Source organism: Camelus bactrianus, chromosome 35, assembly GCF_048773025.1.
Source record: "Camelus bactrianus isolate YW-2024 breed Bactrian camel chromosome 35, ASM4877302v1, whole genome shotgun sequence".
Lineage (NCBI taxonomy): Eukaryota > Metazoa > Chordata > Mammalia > Artiodactyla > Camelidae > Camelus > Camelus bactrianus.
In genome coordinates this window covers 3,459,304-3,477,232 of record NC_133573.1, presented here as the reverse complement: position 1 = coordinate 3,477,232, position 17,929 = coordinate 3,459,304, and positions in this window count along the sequence as shown.

Below are 17,929 nucleotides of genomic sequence, written 5' to 3'. Positions count from 1 at the left end.
GTTTTCAAACAAGAGAAACATAATTCAAAGCATATTCCCTAAATACTTCAGTCCAGAGTAGAAATACATGGAGGCAAAGTTCAGCTCACTGTAACCTACAGCAATGTGCTTACTTAAGTGAAGGTATAAACAGACCACAGATACTATAATGCATCCTTTACTTTAAACTAGTTCATGTGAGCCTGTTTCATTTCACATGAATTGCTCAGTACCAATTTAGGAAATATATCCTTCTCCTTGATTGGTAAAAATAGCTCACTGATAACCAGATTCAACAAAATTTACTGTTAAATAATTAACCTATTTCCTTCAGGAAATGCTTTTCTGTAATCTGAGTTAAGCATTTCCTCTATCGGATCTATTTCTTTTCACAGAGAAAAACAGTATTATTTGCACATGAGCTACTTTTACTCCTTTGGAAAAATCTGACTGTGAGCTCAGGGTAAGAGTTTTCTACTGCACAGTAGGGAAAAAAAGGATTCATTTCACAGCGAAGATCAGAATCTTTCTTTTTTTGAGGGGCATGGTGAGCTGGGGGACAAGGGATATGCCTTTGTGCAGAGAGAGACCCCAGTAATCCACACTGAAGCTGAAAGATGAAGCCCTTGTGAAAATGTGGAAGGACACACTGACACCCAAAGGTGTTCAATCGGCAAAAACGGAAAGAAAGAAAGAAAAAATAATTTAACTGCCCTATAAAAAGAATGGACAGAAACTTGGTAATAAGGGAGAGAGACGGAAGGTTAGGGAAGGGAGGAGAAACAATGAAATGGAACTTGGATGCGGTGGGCAGAATAGCAGGTTTCTGGAGCCTACAATGAAGGATGATAAGAAAAAAAGTAAAGTTTAAAAAGTAACAAAGTTTAAAATAGTTTAAAAATTAAAAAATGAAGTTAAAAAATAAATTTTTTTATAGTGGAATGGAAAATTTTAAAATGATGGAGGTTTTTTATTTCAAAATTCAAGTTGTTTGAGTTTCTCCTCCATGCTCCAAACAACAGTAAGGCCTGCTTGTGTAAGTGATTTTGGGGGAGACCACAGAGAGGGGTGAGCTCTGCAGTTAGGTTGGCCAGGAGCAGAATGCTGGTGTGGAAGGCAAGACAGAAGAGAGATCAACAGTTTCATGAGGACAGAAAATCAAAGCCAGAAATTATTTTAAATAGATTAGTGTGGTAGGCAGAAAAATATTCCCCCTCAAGATGTCTATGTCCTAATCCCCAGAGTATATGAAGAGGTCAGATTCCCTGGCAAATGGGGCCTATGTTTGCAGATGCGGTTAAGGTTGCTAACCAGCCGACTCTAAGATAGACGAGCCGGATTATAGAGGTGGGCCCAGTGTAATCACCAGGTTCGTTGAAGGAGGAAGAGGGAGGCAGAAGAGGGGAGAGAGAAGAGGAGATGTGACCACAGGATCAGAGTCAAAGTCACAAAACCATGCTGATCTTGAGAGAGAGAAAAGAGGTCACAGGCCAAGAGATGCAGGTGGCCTCTGGGAGCAAGAAAAGTCAAACATACAGGTTCCACTGAGGCCTTCAGAAACAGCCCTGCCAATAATTTGACTTCAGCAGGATTCTGCATTCAAGTACGCTACAAAGTTAATTTTGTGTTGTTTAGTGGAGAATTTTTCTTTTTTCTTCCTACTACCATGATGTTTGGGGATACCTGTTACAACAGCAACATAAAGCAAATACTGTAAGCTCCTTGAAATGTTCAGAAATTACAGATAACACTGGACTGTCCACATTGATATAGGATTGAGGATATTTGAAAATCAAAAGGACAGTGTGACCTTTGCTAACATCTGCTTTTCTCATTTTTAGGAAGAGAACAGTAAGTCAAAACTTCTGTAGTTATTATTTTAGACAAGTGTCACTTAAAACATTATGTAACCCTGTGCCTTAGGAACCCAAGAGAGCCTCTGTTCTTAGAAGAACATGGATTCAGAGAGATAGGATCTTATTTGTGTGTCCCACAGTGGTCTCTTATTGGCAATGAGAGCTTGGGCAAATCATTTACCCTCTTTAAGCCACAGGATCTTCATTTGCAAAAGGAAGATAAGAATAAGGATTGTTTGGGTGATTAAATTGTACACACACATGCGTGCACAGACACACATACATGTACAACATTTAATATAGTGTCTACAACATACTAGGCACTCAACAAATTCCTGTTATGGATTTTTAAATGCATGTGTAAAAGGAAGAGAAAGTTGTGGGAAGTTGTGGGAAAACTTTGTTCACAGCCCCAAAAATGGCCATCTCTCAAAGGACTCTAATCAGCCCATCCCTAATGATGGGCTCATAAGAAGAAACTATAGCACTTGGGGATTTAAGTTAACATAAAAAGGAAGGTAACTAAGCATAATTATTAAACAACAGGTACGTTTACATTGTTGGCTGGATCACCTTATCTGGAGAGCTTTAATAAGCAGAGAGTCTCCCCTGTTTTAGAGATGGGCACGCAGGAAAATGACGTGGATGGGTGGGCCGTTTTCACCCCAAGATCATGTGACTTAGTACTCACGGAAGTAACACCTCTTGTATGTTATTCCAGATGGACTGTCCTCCCATGATTATTGTCAGCTGTGTCTTCAGTTCAAGGAGACTGCCACCTGGGTCACACTGGAATATTAGAAAGAAAATCCCATTTAAATTTTAGATAGCTCTGACATGAAATAAAGTCATTATTATATGCCTAAAAAAGTCTAAGGAACAGAGAGTAAAGACACTCTTCATTGGGCAACTAAGAGAAAATATGAAACGGTCAGACTGTCAGAACACAAAGCTGTATTCACACATCTTCATTTCTGTATTTTCACAGCCAATACACCAGATCTCCTGGCTAAGTCACAAATCTGCCCTTAAAGAAAGTGATGTAGAAACACGAAGAGTAGTAGTTGACAAACTGGAGCAAGACCACCTCCATGGCTAGGTTGTTCTCATAGTCAGTCTGGTCCTTGGGAGCTCTGCAGCTAGAATAAAGAAAAGTTAGTTCTGTAAAACTGTGAATGGCTTTGAGACCCTCGTCAATGCCACGGACACATGAGTTAACACGGTAAATATGTATATATATACACAATTCACACTGTTTTCATTTAAGCTGTTTTGAATTCCTTAACATAGCTACTATGTTAATTCCAAGTGTACACACTGTTGTAAGAGTTTCTCCCACTATGAACGCAATATCCAACAAGGCAAAAAAAAAAAAAAAAAAAGTCAGCCGTTCCTTAAAATTTATAAGCACAACAGTAACCAATGGGCAAGAACTGCCCTCTGTCAGGTGTAAGTTGACAGAAAGCTACTTATAAACATCCTGCTAAATGATAACCTCCTGTCTCCCTGAACGGGACTTAGGTAGGACTATTGAAGAAAACAAACAAAACACGGGGCAACTTGCTAGAAGCATTTGGGGAACATAAAACAGGTCATCCTCCTAGTTCAGAATTTGAATTGGTCTTGGTGTTTTCAGAAGATTACCACTGAGCAGACCACTGGGAGAACGACCCAGCCACATGCAGCGTGTGGGAAGCAGTTAACTTGGGCCGCTATGCTGCTGGCTGGGATACAAGCCAGAGAGAAGAAACATTTATTAAAGAAGCCACAGCTGATGAGAATGGAGCTACACTAACAGGAACAGCATGCGGGGAAGACACATAACACTGTGATTACTTGTCCTCTCCGTAACACACAAGCAAATCTGCCACTGGAACCACGACCCTCTTCCAATTATATGCAATACAGAGACTATTTACTTTCAAAAATAGGGTACATGATCTAATGTAATTGAAATTATTATTAAGCACTGACCTGTTTACACAGAGCTTGGACATTCTAATGCTTCCTTTTTCCCTTTTACTAATGCAAAGCTGGAGCTATTTCACTTCTCACATAGGCTAGAGAAAATACGTTTACACTTGAAGTTTTCTAAAGACTGTAATGTACTGGAATTGAATTGCCTACAAGATACAGTCTCTGTTTAGACCTGGTTCTAAAACTGGTGTAGAAATGACCTCAGCTGCAGGAGGAGCTCACCAGAGTCAGTCATCATGATTGCCACTTTCTCATATATGGCGTTCAGGGTCACGATGATGATAAAACCAATGAGGGAAGCAGAGATGGGCGTGGCCCACCTGCACAGTCAGGTACTTCTGGATCGGGTCTCTTCCATTCAGGTTCTTGGGAAGTTTTGCAGAAAATACAATGAACACTGAAAGTCCATAGACAATGATCGCAATAACTGAAGCAATGGTCAACGGGACCTGACAACCCAAAAACCCAGCAGCATGAGACTCACTAATGATCGTATTTTTACACAGAAAACTTGCCCCCAACCCACGCTTAAACAGACAAAATGCATATGCTGTAAACCTCACATAAAGGTGAGAAGTGATGTAAATAGCACTTAAATGCCACAAGAGACGTGAATATCAGGCATGTTAAACCTTAAGGGAGGAGGAATGAAAGATGTCAAAAAAAATGAGTGCATCCACTAATGTAACATGCTGACAGCAGGAGCAGCTGAGTGCAGGGCATAGGAAATATATGGTACTCCACTTTCTGTGAAGTTTTCTGTAAACCTAAAACTGCACTAAAGAAGGAAGCCTGCTAAGTATATCTTTAAATGGCTGAAAATGGAATAACTGGCAGCATGTTCTTTCATGTTCTTTTGGAGACAATTCTGTGATAGCAGAACCAATGAAAATACCCCTTCTACATCTATAGAATTACTTAGGTTATGAACTAGTTGTAACCCATGAAGGAGATACGCTTCCTTTCAAGGGAGAACCTATCACTGATTCAGGGTTCAGCAGGTGCTAACTGTCATCTTCATTCTGAATAAGACCAGTGAAGCTGTGGATGTGCCACAAGGGAAATAGTGGAAGTGACAGCAGGTCTCTGCTGATGAAAGCTTCACATGGTTTTCATACTCCTTGAGATCTTAAAATGGCAGGTATTCATACTCCCTGCATTTGCACAAGGTTCATGTCCCTTATCCATTGTAGTTCTGACTGTGTGGACCCAAGGGCAACGGGGGTGTCTGAAGCATAATTTGCACGTGGCTGATAGGGTTTCAGCTTCTCACTAGGCAGGTATTTTTCCGCCCACTGAAGAATGCACATTAAAGTTCCCATTTTTAAACTGTTTTCCTTCCATCTACCTTCTTGGTCATAGTCCAGAAGCATGTACTCTGTGTCCCTGGCCGCTCCTGATGGCTGCCCCAGAGAGAAAGCTACAAAGATTGTGAATTTCAAGACTAAGTGAACCACATCATGTTATTTACAGTAACAGCGGGAGGCTGGCTTGAACCTGCAGGGGAGAGCAGAGGGAGTGTTTACAAGCCCCTCCTGGAGCCACACTCCTGCATCTGGATCCCAGTTCTGATGCTAGCTGTGGGGCCTTGTGCACATTTCTTAACCTCTAGAGGCTTCAATCTCCTCACCCATATAATGGGTGGGTAATAATAGCAATTTATAGGACTATTCTGATGAGTCAATGATTTACTAACTGTGAAAACATTTGGGACATTAACCACAGGCATGTGAAAAACTCTACCTAAGTATTAGCTATGAATATGGTGACCAAATTCTTAAAAAGGTGTTTTTCTTAGTTTTTAAGCCATCAGTTTGTAGAGAAAGCATTTTATTTCCTCCTCTACTCTCTTTCTTCATCCTTTTCTTCACAGTTAATGCTTCATGCCTGTGAAAGGAATAACTTTTTGGTGTGTGTGTGATTAAATGTGAAAATTAGTTAAGACTGAGAAAAATGTATTATAGAAGGTATATTAAGCCTTCCTCTCTTCTACAGCACATATAGGCCATTTAAATAGTGTGCATTTTTAAAAAGTCTTCATAATAATTTTTAAATTATGTATTAAGAAATCATAATAGTTAAGATTTTTAAAGGCTTACTATTGCTTCAGCACACATCTATTTTTCTAAATCCTCACAATCACCCTGTGGGGAAGGTAATATTATATCTCTTTTACAGATGAGGAAGTGGAGCCACGTGGAGATGATGCAATTTGCCCCAAATGAAGCAACTATTAAGTGAAAGAACTAAAATACTCAAAGAGCCCAAAGACACACTAACTGTAGAGCACTGTCTCCTACATGGTCTGTGAAATCAATTCTAATTCATTTCAGAACTTTTACAAACTTGAATCATTTCCATTTTTCTTCCAAGCACTTAATGGGTTCAATATTTCTAAAGAAACAGGAAAGCTTTCCATTCTCCTTCCTCAAGTTTCTTCTTACTTATTATCTTTTCTGATCATAACTTTAATATTTGCTCATTAAAGAAAATTTGAAAGTACTCAGTAGTGGACAGAACTGCTGTCCTGGATCTGTCCCCAGTCTTAGAAGAGGACCCAGATTTTGCTTTAGGATAAAAAACCTCCCTTCTGTTTTTAGTCGTGTGATTTAAGCTCGATTGACCCACTCTTTCTGAAGCACCATAGGTAGATGTAAGTTGGTTTTAGACAAATAATACCCCTCATTCTATTGGCCTCACACATGATTTGAGAATTGGCAAATAACCCAGGAAGAGCCACTATTATGTGAGGAGATACGTGCTGGTGCCCATGTGAATGATAAGCTTCCTCTATCAAGAGAGGAAGCTGCCAAAAGAGAGCTCTGTTTGTTTGGATGGATGTGTGATCTGGGATGCTGAGTGCCTAGAAGCAGCATGCTGAGACATCCTTGGACACAGAATGAAGACCGGACAAAAGCAGCCCTTGTCATCATCTGGGCTACAGTATCTCTCCTTGACTGAAGCCAGACCTCAGACCTGAGGTTTTCATTTACAGCAATCAATAAATCCCATGCATCCCCATTTTTTGGTTGTTGTTTAAGCACATTGGAGATTGATTTTGTCACCTACAATCAAAAGACTCCAACTCTGAAAATGAATAAAAAATAAAATAAGAAAAATGCTTCCAACTTTAGACATAATTCCTTCAGAACTGTGCATTGTTTGTATATTACAAATGATTTTATATATTAATTTTTTTCTCAAGCCTAACATAAGTATAACACTTTGACATGTCATAAAATATTTTCATGGACACAGTTTTTCATGGCTGCATATTATTCTACTATGTGAAGGGTTGGAAGAATATTTTGGCTGAGATTTTATATATATATATACATATAAAAGTGTGTCTGTGACTTGCATCCATACTGACTTTTCCCTGCCATTTTGAAATACTTCCTGATTAAAAGTTTTTCAAAGCTGAATTAGTGGATTAAAGCACATAAATATTTTTTACTCTTGATATGAACTGCCGGACTGCTTTCTAAGAAGGCTGGAAGTGTACAGCAGAAATTAACACATCATTGTATATTAACCATACTTCACAAAAAATATCCAATAACCTAGGCATGGGATTGGTGATCACTGGCAGTTCATCCTCATAAACAGAGCTGTGTCACTTGAGAGGTGGAAAACTATTTCATTTTGATGTGCACTGACTGAATTACCATTGGAGTGTGACATCTATTTTTTCCTTTGTGAATGTGTGTTCATCTTCTCTGTCTTCTACACTCCTGAGTTTTTTTGATGATACGTTTCAAATGATCTGAACTCTCTATGTATTAAAGGAATTAGCCCTTTGTCTTATTTGTAAACAAACAACATCTTCTGGTGTTTTGTTTAAAATTACAGTGCTTCTGATGCATGGAAATCTTTATATATTTTCCTCTGAAACTTACGGTTCATCTAGAGGTTGTATATTCATCCATATTTATTTCTAGTTTTTTTCTAATTGTGTTACTTTTTTAAATATTTCTGGAATTTATCACAATATATGGTTCACTGTATGATTTCAATCTTTTCTTTTCCCCCCAAGTAGCTAACAAGTGTTCCATTTACTGAATATCCTTTATTTATCTCCATGATTTGTAATGTCTTCCATCTCTTATATTAAATTATTATTGATATCAGAGCCCATATCTGGACTTCCTGTCCTATTTTCTAATCTGGCTATTCTTGAACTAGTAAAACGTTCATTATCTTATTAATTATTATATTACTAATAGGATTTTATTCACAATAAACCCCAAATCAATTTTATAACTTCTGATATTTTGGAGATATGATCTTTTAATCTAGAATCATGTGATTAATACATAATTTGTATCTTTCAGTAGTTTTTATTTTTATTTTTCATAGTTCCTGCTATCCTTTTGTTAGGCTATTCTTAGATATTTTACCTTGGTTGTTACTCTTGGAAAATTTTAGAATTTTTAATGCCTCCATCTGGTCTCTTATTCAGACCCTGGAGAATCCTAAACCACTGATCTGATTTTAACAAATGAGGTGAAAAGAATTGGGGAAAGCACTGTGAGCAGAGGAGACGGTGGAACCTCCAGAGTGGTGCCCTGCATTGGCTCAGATGTTCTCTGGAGAAAGTTTTCTCTATGAGACTACATATTTCCCAGCTTGACTTTCAGTTTTCTCAGCATTTCACATTAGATTCTAAAAAGTCTGTGGCAGGTTCTTACCCAGAAAAAGAGCACTTGCACAAAGGGTTATATGTATAGACTTTCCCCAGCTGGTAAAGGGAACACGCTCTTCATCCTAATTTAAAAAAACAAGTTTAGTCATTCAAGTGATTACACCAATGAAATGAGTTTTCTCCTAACTGGTCACTAAATCCTAAACATAATTTAAAAAATAATAATAATTTTCAGACATAGCCTCCTTATTTGTAACTGTATGGGCTTTTTTCCTTCTTTTTTTTTCTTTTCTTTTCTGTTAATGATGTCAAACACAAAACAAAATATGTACAGTATTCATTTTAATACTATTTTTTTGAAAATGCACATGTGAACAGCAATCTGTTTCCCTGCCATGGTCTGAGCTTGGGGGTCTGGGTACCTGACGAGGCCAAGCTGTAAAGCTCTACTCCTGAGCTTGCCTTAGATTTCAGAAGTGACGGTAGTGACAGCTTAGAGTCCGTGCAGGACAGAATGTTTCACAGGTGTCTGCAGCTACCTGGTCTCCCGTGTGTGTTCCTTGGTTGAGCTTTATGTGTTAATTAGCTACAACTATAAAGTTTTAGAGTTTCCATTTTAGAGTTTATATTTAGTTTTTTTTAGAGATAAAATCAGTAAGACTCAAGATTTACCTGGATTATAAAAGCAGATATAGCATAATAATAGGTGGAACTAAGTACATGGCCCTCCCTCTGTGCCAGGAAGTCTTCCAAGTAGATTCTGTACATTAATTCGACCCGTCCTTACCACAGTCATGAGGAAGCAAAACTATTATTTTTATTTTATAGGAAACTATGGCACAGAGAAGTTAAGTTGTCCAAGATCACTCAGGATCAAGCTGCTTTGTTCAAATATGTATTTAGGCAACTTCATTCCCAAGCTCTCACTACCACAACACTGGCCTCTAAAAAATGGAGCATGCATTTGCAATTAAAGTAAAACGCTTCAATTAAAAACTAAAAAAAAATAAACAATTTTTTAAATAAGGAAGAACGATAAAGTGAAATGAGTCTTCATCTTCAATTTTTCAACAAGCATGTTCCATTGAAAATTTAAACTTATTAGTTGGCAATTTTAAATTTAAAATTGGCAGTTTAAATGACTAAAAAACTTTTCTTCAGTATTTTTTCTATGCTGCCAATATGATACGTTTTTGTTTTTCAGGACTCAAAAATATTATGAACATCTAATTTTGTCTAAGTTTCAGCTTTCATCTCTGGATGTATATTCTTTCACCAACATATGGTTTGACCCCCATCTTCAGTTGTAAACAATGGGAAATATTCATAATGGGGATTATTAGAAGCTTATTACATTGTGTAAGACAAATGTCCCTTTCTATTGGTAGCTGAACCTCATTTTTTTCCATTTATAAAAAGAGGAGTTTGACCTGCTCCCTCCAGACCTTTTCACTGCCAACATTCTGTAGATCTGTGATTCAATTTATAAAGTCTATAGTTGGAGATATTTTCAGATGCTCCTAGAAAAAGCATTTTGTTTCCAAGTGTTATTCACGCTCACAACCTACTGTCCTGCTGCTGCTGACTGCAAGTACCAGCAGCTCTAAATTTTCTCAGCTGATGGAAAGAAGCAATAATACATATGACTCAAAAAATCATTTTTTCATAGCTCTGGAAAGTTGATACAAAGAAATATAGTTTTATTTTTTTAATTTTGCAGCAGTAGTGGCAGTAATAAATTTACATTTCCAATTATATAAAATGCCTAGCTCAAACACTGCTCAAACACTGATGGCACCTCAACAAAGGTTTCCCTTCTTCTTCTACCCTTTCTCTGACTTTAGGATGGAGCCACGCTCTTTGTGCACATCTCAACCGGAAGTGGGAGCAGTGACCGGAACTTAGTTCAAGACAAAGGGGCACCTAGTCTACGATGAAAAGGAGGCTTCAATAATGAAGGCACATGTGAAACAATGGGATTCAACTATAAAACCAGTGTGTCTTTCCTTCTAAATCCATGTCATTGCGGATAATTTTTTTTTGCATTTTTTTATTGGTGTTATGAAAGGATAAAAATCAATGCCTCTTTTCTTATACATTTATGCCAGACTTTTTCTTTTCCCCATTTTTACTGTTATTATGAAGGAAGGACCACACTTCTCTTCTGTGTCCACCATTCCGGGAAGTGCTCCTTCAGCTTGGCTGCACATTAGAATAACCAGAGGAGCTTTAAAAACTTCCCTATGCCAGAATGCAACCCAGGCCACTAAGTACCATCAGAGTTTGCAGTGATGGAATCCAGGCACCAACATTTTTTAAGGTCCCCTGGTGATTCCAACATGCAGCCAAGGCTGACAAGCCCAGAAGTAAACAGACTAAAGTGCATCTAAACAGCGCCCGCTTTTCCTGGGTAATCTCATCTGTCTCCATGTGGGGACACCGCACCTCCTATTCTGGCCTGACTTGTTCTTCCCACTCAACCGTGTCCCGTTTGTACTCAAGTTCTGCCTGGCGCCGCTTCCAGAACTCCAGAATTAAGGTGACTAACAGACATAGAGAGCAGCAGAATGTGGATCTTCAGTGATGACTGATGCTTCAGAAATCTGTACTTAATACTTATTACACTTAACACTTTGGTTAATGGTTAATAAAGTCACATTTTATTTATAGGTGATACTAAAGAGAAACATGAGTTCATGCCTTTTTTTAAGAAAAAAGAAAATGTAGATAATTTATTGAACTTGTGAAAACAGACTATGTAGCTCTCTAGCTCGGGGGAAACGTATTAACGTGATGGTCAGAGGCAGGTGACTGTGTCTGATGCTAAAGGACCTGCTACCAGCACATTATGCCCACTAAAAACACAAATATCGGGGGGAAGGGTGGGTACAGCTCAGTGGTAGAGCACGTGCTTTGCATGTACAAGGTCCTGGGTTCAAGCCCCAATACCTCCATTAAAAAGAAAGTTAAAAAAAGCACAAGTAACTGTCATAATTTAAAAGCAGTGCACGGTCCACCCTCCAAGACTTCTCCTCACATCCCTCTGTCTCTTCTGTCCGAAGGACCTGAGGGTGGGGAAGGGGATGAGAATGCTTTAGTAGCCCCTGCATTTCTATTTTCCACCAACCCAGTCACACAAAATTAAAATAACATTATTAAATATGGAAAACTGAAATTTTCCTCAATCTTCGGTAAAGTAATTTTTAGAAATTGTCATTCTGTTTTAAGATTCGCAACTTCAAATAGTAGACAAATCAACATGAAATGTTAATTGAAAATGCAGCTTCAGGCTAAGTCCCCTAAGCCCTTCTTCCAACCAGACTTACCCCTAGGCCCCAACTCTAGAGAAATTCCAAAATAACCACTGTTCCCTCCAACTTTATACCTGAGCCTCTACCATGCTCTGAGAATAAAGAGAAAAAAGTCACTGTCCCTGCTTCCGGGAGCTCCTAGGTGCACAGGAGTCATCATGAAATGATGGATGAGGAGGCGTGTTAAGAGGGCTTGCATAACAGTCAGCAGAGGGTGCTTGGGGCAGAGCGCCAGAACTGTAGCCAAGGCTCTCCCAGAGGAGGGAACCACCGTGGTGAGTTCTGAGATGCCCTAGAAGTGATCAGATGAAGGTATAATGTTAAGGCCATTTCTCCCTGGGGAGCTGCACATGAAAAGGAGGGAAGCCAAAGAAAGCCAGCTCCCTTCCAGGAACTGCAAATAGTCTAGAAGTGAGCACAGGATGTGGGAGGCAGGTGAGGCAACCAGGTGGAGAGATCACAGGTACACATCACAAAGGACTCTTTGTGCCTCCAAGGTAGAGGAGACATGCAAAGTGATCTAAAAAGAGACAAGATAGAGGCCGGGAAACCTTTTTGCAGGTTCATCTGAAGGCCTGCTGAGGCCCCGCCAGGAGGAGAGAGAAGAAAACAATTCAGAAGTTGGACGGACTGGCCACAGGTGTGATGGAAGGGCAGGGAGAGATCAAAGATCCCGGGCAGCTTTCTGGCTTTGGCATTGTCCTAAATTATAGTCCCATTCCCTGAAATAAAAAGGACAGGAAGAGGGGCAAGTCATGAGAGGAGACAACTGATTCAGTTCTGGCTGGGTGCCTGTGGGCTCCAGGAGAGATGTCCAGTAGGCAATTAAAATCCAGCAATTGGGAGAAAGTTCTAGGCTGAGACAAGTAGTTTTCCTGTTTCAAGAGGCTAATGGGTCTGAGTGGACAAGCTCACAAGAAGAGGTGTAGAGGGGTAGATCTCACATTCCTGCACATGGGAAGCATCTGGGAGCCTTTAAATAATAGTGCACCCCTGCCTGGAGCGGGGACTTTGTACTGTTTATTGTTTTTCAAATACTTCTTTCCTTTTTTGGGGGGGAGTTAGCTTTATTTATTTTAATGGAGGTACTGGGAATTGAACCCAGGACCTCTTGCATGCTAAGCAAGTGCTCAACCACTGAGCCATACCCTCCCCACCTTTTTTTGTTTTTAGACATTAGCTCTACTGAGCAGTCAGTGTTGAGAATCAACCTGTAGAGAGCAGAGAGCCTTGGGGTAGAAATCAAGAAGAAGCTGCCCAGAGCCCTGCAGACCCCACCAGGGGCAGCCGGAGACACAGGGAGCCTCGGACAGGCTGTGAGGAACATGAATTCAACACTCCCCAATGGCGATGACAACAAACATATTTCAAGCACCCACTTCCCAGCAGTGTTTGTTCTGAATTTACTAGTTTTCCAGTAATACTGAGTGAGAATACAAATAATCTGGACACAGGGATCAAATTCAAATGCTTGTTCTGACCATTCTTAGCTGCGTGATTACTGATTAAAAGGTTACCCGTCTGCCACGTGTAAACTAGGGGACCTAGAACCGTGTTCGTGGGCTGCTGTGATCATAATGAAATGACAATTATAAAGGCCCTCCTGACTCTCAGAGGTAATTGCTACTATTGTCCCCATTTGCGACACCAAGAAACAGAGGCACGGTAAGCTTGAAACATTTGCCCAAGATGAAGGTGGGGTCAGGACTCAAGCCAATGACTTCTTTGATCCAGAGCCAAGGATCTTCTTACTAGCAACACGTCACTGCTCAGGCTCCCTGCTCCAAAAGCCGCCTCCCTTTGGCTCAGTTCCATGGCGCCTGCGCTGCACAGATGTCATCACTGTCTGTCTGCCCGCCCGGTGTCTGACCCTGGCACTGCTCCCTCTGTCCCACACACCGCTTCCTTGGGCACACCAACCCTCACGAGGCCATTGCTGTGGCTACTCGGATGTTTACATGGAAACCCAGGTGGCAGCCCAGCTTTTTGCTATAGCTGCTGCTGTCAGTGGAGGCAAAGAGCTCACAGTTGGTGGGGGAGGCCACTTCTGGTCTCCTCCTTGGCTGGAGACCTGGATGGAATTATGTTTCCCTCTGCAACTTAGACATCCAGCATGAGAGATATGTAAGGCCATCTGGCCTCGCAACGTAGATATGATGCCCCCGCAGTTGTACTTATCATTGTAATCGCCTGGCTCCACCAGGGAGCAGAGGCCATGGCCTGTTGTCCACCAAATTTTGTTTCCTTGCACAACAGCTACAATGGGGTGAGTTAACACTGGACCAGAAAATCTACAAAGCCCTCGAGTACTATTTCCTGACACTTGCAGGTCACCCAAATACCCCAGATCCTCCAAGTAAACAAGTAGAAAGAGGAACTGAGCTGGCTCGTCTGTCAGACCCCTGATGACAGGACTGATTTGGCCTCTCCTGCTCTCGGGATGATCCGTTCTCCTTCTGTGTGCCCTTCCCCGAGTGAAAGAGATTGTTCTTTTTTAATGGGCTAGGGAGTATTTGTGCCTCTCTCACCAGAACCTTCAAAAGAAGAGCTCTTGGTGTGAATGGAAGCAACGCACCCATGTATCATGAGCTCAGCTACCCAGCAGCCTCATCTAGCCAAGGCTGTGGCCAACACCAGGGGTTCATGCTGTTGAGTTTTGAGTCCGGAGAGCAATGCCTCCACCACTGAGAAGCTGCCCCACCACTTGTGCCCTTGTCCCCATCCAGGGGGAGGTGATGCATCCATGGGATGAAAGCCTTGAGGGCACTAGGTGACTGTGGACCAAGCTGTGTCTGGCCGGTCCTGCCCCCCATGTGATCCATGTTAGCCTCACGTGCAGAAAGTCCCCAAAGAGACCTCTGCTTGAGTGAATAGGTCACCAATAAGCCAACTCTCCTCGGGCCGCCTAAGAGTCAACACTGTATACACAGTGAGCCACCCACTCACTGAAGTCCCCAAGGTTCACAGCTCCCTAATGGGATACCAGGAAACCCCAGCAAACAGAAGACCCTTACTTTATAATTGATTTGAGAATTCTACTGCCAACTCTGCCTTCCAACTTCCACTTATGAAGTAATTTCCACTCTGTCCCCTGCTCTGCAATTGTGCAATCAATCCAGAGCTCCTTCATGAGACAGGAGGGAAGGGGGCCGGGCACAGCCATTAAAAGAATGGCACAGCCATTAGCACCAAGACGGTGGAAAATTCAACTACCAGTAAAGTTTGATCTTCAATACACACTTACCGAAATACAGCAGGATGCTAGATGTCACTCCCACAGGTGCCAGGACAGGTTCAAGGCTGACCATAAAAGGTCAAAGGGTGAGTTCTGGCCCAATTTCTGGGAATCCCAACACGTTCCCCAAAGTGGTTGGAAAATTCCTCACACTTATAAGCATATGAAGATACTGAGTGCATAAAAACTAACAACCCCACACCTCGTGGCTGCTCTCTCTGCTGAGGGAGACAGCCCAAACTCTGTCTGTGGAGTGTTTATCTACTTTTACTTTAAACTGGAGCACCCAACCCCCACACCTCATGGCCTTTCTCTTGCCTTCTGAAACAGCCCACTCTGTCTATGGAGTATATATCTCTCTGAATAAATCTAAATTTACCGAACTGTGGCTCTCTCTTCAATTTATTCCTGTGGAAACCAAGGGCCTACACTTGGCGAGGTGCATCCCAAGGACCCAAATAAGACCTGGGATCCGGCCATCCCCTCCCCGACATTTTCCTGTATCATACATTACTTCCCAAAGGATCTCACCTTGTGCACTCCAAAATAGACAGCATTCATGTGTCCTGACCTGGATCTGCTTCTGCGTGTATCATTTCTCACGTCCACTAGAATGTCACCTTCATGAGGACAGGGATTTGGTTCTGTTCACAATGGAAGCACCAGCACATAACAGGGGCTGGAGAAGTGTTAGCTGTATGAATGAGCTGTGGGAAGTCCTGGGGATTCCACCTGCAACTCCTAGCCACTTGGGTCCCAGCTGACTACAGGTGCTCCCTGCTACTCATGGCTGACCTCTTGCCACCACTCTCTGCTCTGCCTTCACCTGAGCCGGGATGAGCTGAGATGGGCACACACCCCGGAGAGCATGGCGGCTGGTTCATGAGGTTGCAACACACTCGCCCTCTGACTGCCAGGGGTTACTTACGATGGACAAACTGAAGGCAGCCCCATGTGCACCGCCCTGCCCCACAACTCACTTGAAGCACCAGCACTGCACACAGGGGAAACGCTGGCCCTTTCCACCCTAAGGAGAGGGACTATGGGTGAGAAGAGGGTCTCTGTCAACTAACAGTCTCTTTACAAGCCCAGTCTTAGAAAATCTCTTTAAAGACACTTTTGGTATCTTCCTTGTGTTTCTGTAATCACTCTAGATTTTGTCATTTTCATCTATGCATCAGAAATACAGATGGTCTTGAAATCTCTATTGTTTTTCAATGAAGAAAATCCTCAATTTCCTTCTCTGCTAAGAAAATTACTGCACTTTATATTAAAAAAAGCAGCTTCCTTTCATGAGTTTCTATCTTCAAACACCTAATTTCACAAGAATCAGTGAAGCATGGCAGGAAAATCATGCTGTGCTTTATCACCTACTGGTGGGCAGGGATGAAATGAATGAGGACTGATCTCATGAGACGGGAAGGCTGGGGCTGTCTTAATCCTGCTACAGATGGAAAGGTCCATATCTGTGAGGTTGAGGAAGGACCAAGGATGTGAAACCAAAATTTTCTAACCCATTTCTCTTTTTCAGACTCCCAGACAAAACAGTGTCATTGTATCAACAAAAACAAGAACATCTGCACCCTTCTAAATGCACGCTACAGATTTACTACTACACACGGCACTCTGTCACTGACCTAAAGGCTGATGACAGCCCAGAAATTTGCAGGGATCTTATTCTGTGCTCATCCCTTTTTGTCTTTGGAACCTCAGGAAATTTGTCTCCTCTCCGTGAGTGTCATTTTCCTCATACTTCAAATGGGAGTGTAACAGTCATTCATTTGCTCAGTGTCTATTTGACAACAGGAGACGGCTTATGAAAACAACAACAATAAAAAGCAAAATAGCAACTCTGATCTGTGATGTCTTCCTCCTCCTCCCTGAACATGAACTTACAGGGTAAAATGGCATTTTTCACTAATTCCCGAACTTAAGGAGCAGTTCTGATAAGGTAGTCACAGGACTGCCGTGTAACCGAGAAATGACCTGGTGAAAAAGAATGAATTAGCAGCAAATCCTCGAAACCCATAAGGGTGCAAACACTGGGAGCTACAGGCATGGGTGGGAGTTCCTTAGTTCCCCATTTCACAAAGTCAAGAACGTTGCAGGGTCCATGAAATACACAGATATCCCAGTACAACCACACCATGTTTTGGAGTACACCGGGGCCACGTCGCTGCTGACCTGCACTGCTGTGTGTCCCAGAGCAAGAGCCCTGGGCGGGGGTGACTGTGTTTGAGGCTGGAAAAGAACTTCCTGTTCTGTCTCTTTTGCTCTCTCTCTTCCTGCAATAAAACAACTGGTAGGACTCTGGTGGGGAGAACTGCACCCACTTTCTCTGGCAAACCACACACCAGGCAGCTCTAGCTGATCTGAGAGAGGACTCTTCAATGAACATATATACACCAAAGTCAGGCAGAAGGCTGCCTGTGACCTTGGGAATCCAAACCAGCTTGTCCTGTTAATCAGGATATTAGGCATCTAAAGAAAGTGTGCACCAGATGAAGACGATGCCTTAGACAGCGTTGGTGGTTATGTCCAGCAGTGTCTAAGGACAAGTCATGCTCTGGTAGATGGGAGCATTTTGGTTGCTTTCAGAGTTTTCTACTGAAGGGCTGGGACATTTCACTGGGCCTTGAAACTCCAGACCTCTTTACTCACAAATGCAGACAAGGTAGGTGAGCCAACTCAGCCTTTATTCCAACTTCCTAATCAAAAGGCTATGAGGTTGAAAATATATTTCTCAGACTCTTCTGCAGCAAGGGTTCCAGATGTGGCTTTAAAAATGCCCATCAGAGATTGAGGTTTGCAAATATTAACTACTACATATAAAAATAGCTAAAAAAAATTAAATTTCTTCTGTAGAGCACAGGGAAATATATTTAATATCTTGTAATAACCTTTAATGAAAAAGAATATGAAAGGG